Genomic DNA, 5880 nt, shown 5'->3' with positions numbered 1-5880 from the left:
TGTTGGAGAAGACTCTTGAGAGTCCCTTGGACTGCAAGGAGATCCAACGAGTTCATCCTAAAGAAGATGAGTTCTTGATGTTTATTGGAAGAACCAGTATTGAAGCTGAAACTGCAGTCCTTGGGCCACCTGATGCGAGGAGATCCGAGTGTGATTTCCAGGTTAAGAAGGTTCCCTGGGGAAACAATAATGACTCAGTCCAGTATTTTTGCCTTGAAAAAATCTCACAGAGAAGCCTAGCAAACTACATTCCGTGGGAACCACAAGAGTCAAATACAACTTAATAACTAAATCACCACCAAGGAAACACAGACCAAGTGTGCAGTTATTACTTAGTTATCAGGGGAAATCGCGCAAGCTGTTCTCCACTTGCATAAATTACACAGTCGAGTTTCCTCTATTTGAGGAAATCGCAGAAGTCAACACACCCTGAGGGCAATGGGTAAGATTCGCCCTGGGAGAACCACCTTCTTGATCATGGGATTTCCTCTGCCAAGTAAGTATGAGTTGACCTTCCCCCTGCCCCCCGCACAGCCTTAGACCCGTTCACTGTACACACACGCTGACTTTGCCGTTGCCCCTCAATTTTTCCACTATCCTCCGCACCCTCTCCTTTCCCACGCCCCTCAGTCCCTCCAAATAACTCTTCTAAAAAAAGAAATCCAACAAAATCTCAGGAAAATTTCCGTAACCGGGGAAGTGGGTCGCCGGGAATAGGACCACCCTGCTGCAAGATTTACATAAACCAACCCCATTCAGGACCTCTAAGGCGGCTCCTCTTCTTCAACCCAAGCCCGGCCCCACCCCTGTCGAGATGATCAATGGCGAGTCCCCTGTGACGGGAAGTGACGTCATGACTTCATCAAAGTTTGCAATCCACCTACTTAAAACGATAGAAAAGGCCTGGGGCGTCATTGGTGGCTCAGGCGGTAAAGCGTCAGTTTGTAATACAGGAAACCCGGGTTCCATTCCTGGATCGCGAGGGTCCCCTGAAGAAATGGCTAACTCACTCCAATGCTCTTGTCTGGAAAAATCCATAGACGGCGGATCCTGGTAAGCTACAATCTATGGGGTTGCAAAAAGTCCAACACGACTGAGCATATAACCTTCACTGTTTAAATGAGACATACACGGGTTTTCATTTCTTTTTTTATTTAAAATTTTTATTTTTTATTTGGGTATAGTCAGTTAACAATGTTGTGATAGTTTCAGGTTAATAGCGAAGGGATTCAGCCATACATATACATGGAGATACGGACGGATTTTGCCAGGCTCCTCGGAGGCTGACCCTCCGGGCTGAATTGCACCCCGAGGAGAGAAATTTAGGGACCATGTGTTACGCTGATGCAAAAGTTTTTAAGTAATAAATAAGTTGTAAAAACATGTCAGGAAGCAACAGTTAGAACTGGACATGGAACAACAGACTGGTTCCAAATAGGAAAAGGAGTACATCAAGGCTGTATATTGTCACCCTGCTTATGTAACTTATATGCAGAGTACATCATGAGAAACGCTGGGCTGGAAGAAGCACAAGCTGGAATCAAGATTGCCGGGAGAAATATCAATAACCTCAGACATGCAGATCACACCACCCTTATAGCAGAAAGCGAAGGAACTAAAAATTCTCTTGATGAAAGTGAAAGAGGAGAGTGAAAAAGTTGGCTTAAACCTCAACATTCAGAAAACTAAGATCATGGCATTCGATCCCATCACTCCATGGGAAATAGATGGGGAAACAGTGGAAACAGTGTCAGACTTTATTGTTGGGGGCTGCAAAATCACTGCAGATGGTGACTGCAGCCATGAAATTAAAAGAGGCTTACTCCTTGGAAGGGAAGTGATGACCAACCTAGATAATATATTAAATAGCAGAGACATTACTTTGCCAACAAAGGTCCGTCTAGTCAAGGCTATGGTTTTTCCAGTGGTCATGTATGGGTGTCACAGTTGGACTATGAAGAAGGCTGAGCACCGAAGAATTGATGCTTTTGAACTGTGGTGTTGGAGAAGACTCTTGAGAGTCCCTTGGACTGCAAGGAGCTCCAACCAGTCCATCCTAAGGGAGACCAGTCCTGGGTGTTCATTGGAAGGACTGAGGTTGAAGCTGACACTCCAGTATTTTGGCCACCTCATGCCAAGAGTTGACTCATTGGAAAAGACTCTGATGCTGGGAGGGATTGGGGGCAGGAGGAGAAGGGGACAACAGAGGATGAGATGGCTAGATGGCATCACCAACTCGATGGACATGAGTTTGAGTAAATTCCTGGAGTGGGTGATGGACAGGGAGGCCTGGCGTGCTGCAATTCATGGGGTCGCAAAGAGTCGGACACGACTGAGAGACTGAGCTGAACTGAACTGAAAGCAGTGAGTAGAAATATAGAGACAAAATAAAAGTACATGTATATTTCATGTGTGTAAACATATGGATTTAGGGTTACATCTCAAAGTACTACTCAGTGGACTTGTTTTCTGTGCAGATTCTTCCTGTTTCATTCTCCAGATATCACAAGGACCATGCTTTTCCTTTGCTTACCATACAGAATACAAGAAATGAGGACTCTGAAATAGAACCTGATGACTACAATAAGGGCAAGAAAGATGGCGTGTTTGCTTGGAGAGTGAGGTTTGTTTATTTGTTTTCTCTTACTGCAGAAGACTGGGTTAGACCTGAGGGCAGAGAAGTGGGAGGCTGGAGAAGACAGCCAACTTGTGTTTTCTGACCAGAGAGCAAGGAGAAATGGAGTAACTTGATCCTTGAGGTGCCTTTGGTTTAAGGGGGAAGGTGACTTCTGGAAAATCATGGGGCAAACAGCAAAGGAACTCAGCACGCAGTTAACTTCCAGGAAGAATCTTGCTTTCTGCCTCCCTTCCCCACCGCACCCCACCCCCCATTTCTCTCTCTGCAACCATCAGAAATAGATTCTGGCTCTTTTCATCTGACATAAACTTTAATCCAGGGCTAATAATACCTTAGAGAATCTCCAGAAAACTGGAGAATGAATTTATACAAACTGGGAGGAATAAAAAAGACTGATGAAAGCGAGCACACAAACCAAATGGAAAGGACACTGGTGCCTTCTGCTCAGTGACAAACCCTCTAACTGCACAGCTGACCCTGTTGGGCCTGGGCATTAGACACCACCCGTGGTTCCATGACTTCTGCTGCACCTGGTTGGTGTTCAACTAAAGATCTTGTGGTGGGGGGATTCTTCTGTTGTAGTGGCCAGAAAGAATTTTCCCAGGGCCCACTCTTGTGTCTCTCACCTCCTATTAAATGCTGGAGTATTTGTTACTTGTAGGGAGTGGCCAGTTCCTGGTAATAGATCCACATCTTAGCCCCTCAGAAAACTAAGTGTGTGATCCTCAGAAGTTGCAGAATATGGAAAATTCCTCATCAAAGGAAAGGGGGGTTCAGATAGTAGTTGATCAAGATATAACAAAGGACAGCCCTGCAGATAGCCCAGTGAAGAACATTATAAATTCAGTGCCCCATTTGACACAGTGCAACCCTGTGTCAAATAGACCAGGCATGCACAACCCTGTCTTGGAGCATACTAGACATTTATCCCTGACTGCAAGCGAGGTTTCAGCCTCTTATATGGGGATGGTTGGTACCTCATCCAGTATTATTTACATTTTCTACACTGAGAATTAAACAGTTTGAAATTTCACATTTCTGGGGATAGAGTAATTGGTCTAAAGCTATGGTAACAAATTCCCACTGTAACTGGTATTAAATATTTTGTATTCACTGAGGTCCACTGTAAGACTTTCCTATTGCTACTTTTACATGTCACTACATATTTAGTGCCTTAAAACAACACACATTTATTATGATTCTGGAGGTCAGAAGTTCAAGATGCATCTCCCTGGGCTAAAATCAATGTGACAGCTGGATTCTGGTGGTTCTTGGAGATGCTAGGGGAGAATCCATTGCCTTGTCCAGCCTCTAGAAGATGCCCAGATTCTACTCTCATAGGCCACTTTGATCTTCAAAGCTAGTTACAACTGATCAAGTTATTCTCACAACACATTATTCTAACACCAACTCCCTTTCCTCACTCTATATGGACCTTTGTGATTCCATGGGGTGCCCATCTCAAGATCTTTTATTTAATCACACCGCAAAGTCTCTTTTGCCATGTCAAGTAACATAATCATGGATTCCAGGGACCCAGCTGTGGACATCTTTGGGGAAGCATTAGCCTGCCACCACAGCCAGTCTCCTCAGTGACCACATTTCTGCTCCCTTCTGAAAGTCATCCAGGTGAAAGCAAGTCAGTCCACGGCTTCTTAGCGTCAGCCAGTCAACAACTGTGCCCTGAGCTCAGGTACTAGAGTCAGAGAGAGAGAGAGAGAAGGAGAAAGTCTATGGGGAGAGGAATCTGAGTAGCCAGTGCCTAGAAAGTTCCTAGGGACTAGAGCTGAGAGCTGCAAATGCCTTCATGAGAGAAGGCTGGGGAGGGTGTTAGGAACTGAATGTATATCACCACCCCCCCCAACACCACCACCTAATTCATATGTTGACCCCTAATCCCTGTGGGGCTGTATTTGGAGAAAGCATTTTGAGGAAGATGTTGTTCAGTCATGTCCACCTCTTTGCGACCCCTGTGGTCTTCAGCATGCCAGTCTTCCCTGTCCTTCACATCTGGAGATTGCTCAAACTCATGTCCGTTGAGTCGGTGATGCCATCCAACCATCTTGTCTTCTGTTGTCCCCTTCTCCTGCCTTCTATCTTTAAGGAAGTAATTAAGGTGGCTCAAATGGTAAAGCGTCTGCCTACAGTGCGGGAATCCACATTCGATTCCTGGGCCGGGAGGATCCCCTGGAGAAGGAAATGACAACCCACTGCAGTACTCTTCCCTTGAAAACCCCATAGATGGAGGATCCCGGTAGGCTACAGTCCATGGGGTTGCAAAGAGTCAGACACGACTTAGCGATATAACTCACTTGCATAAGATTAAATGAGGCCATAGCCTTGGGGTCCTAATCTGATAGGATAGTGTCCTTGTAAGAAAAGAAACCAGAGAGCTTGGGCTCCTGCCCTACCCCAGCTCAACCACAGAGAAGAAGCCTGGAGAGGACCCAGTGAGAAATCTGCTCTAACATTTGCAAGCCAGGAAGAGTGTTTGCATCATAAATTGAATTGACATGACATGACATGAACATGACATGAGTCTTTATCTTGGACAAACATCCTCCAGAATGTGTGAAAACAGACTGATAGGTAAGCCACCCAATCTATGGTAATTTTGTATGGCTTGCCTGAGCTGACTAATACAGGAGGTTGCTTAACCATTGGCCTGAGAATCTTCTCCTACCTGGGCCTTTGTGGGATCTGCCCCAATTTTGTTCATTTCCTGTAATTAGTACTCACAGCCTGCTTTCCCTTGTTGAGGCTTATCTGTGACTTTAGAATGAGAATTGATCACCTGGTTTAGGGTTTTATAGTATAAGTTATTCCATGTAACAATAACCTGCACAAAGGAGTTGGTTTTTTGGTTGTTTTTTTTTTTTTTTTTTGTAAACAGTTTTTGCATCTTCCCAAATATCAACCTGGCATGTTTTGAACAGCCAGATTGAGATTTTTGCAGAGTGACCCCATGAGAACATGTGGCCTGCATTTCCTCTTCTCCTGGGAGATTTCTGTGGTTTGGACTCTCCAGAGCCAACGACTAGGGTTTGGGTGTTGGTGAGGAATCTGTGGCTAGCCCTAAGGAGACCTAGGCAGAAAAGAAAAAAATCCCTAGAATCAGAGCATGGAAGGGGGCTGGAGGGGGATGTGATAAGAGGCTGCTCTTATGGGACTCAAGGGGATTGGAGGATGAAAGAGGTGGTTGGGCATGTGTACCTGTCCACCATGAGGTCAGGAGAAGTTCA

At 45.2% G+C, this 5880-nt stretch overlaps 1 non-coding gene across 1 annotated transcript; it reads right to left on the bottom strand.

Annotated features, from left to right (window-relative positions):
• Nucleotides 1–340: 340 nt before the first annotated feature.
• Nucleotides 341–504, bottom strand: LOC122678389. Its single transcript, XR_006336077.1, has one exon. It is a non-coding gene; the product is annotated as a U1 spliceosomal RNA (small nuclear RNA).
• Nucleotides 505–5880: the final 5376 nt, after the last annotated feature.

This window comes from Cervus elaphus, chromosome 20 (assembly GCF_910594005.1).
Source record: "Cervus elaphus chromosome 20, mCerEla1.1, whole genome shotgun sequence".
Lineage (NCBI taxonomy): Eukaryota > Metazoa > Chordata > Mammalia > Artiodactyla > Cervidae > Cervus > Cervus elaphus.
This window is presented reverse-complemented; position numbering and strand designations above follow the sequence as displayed.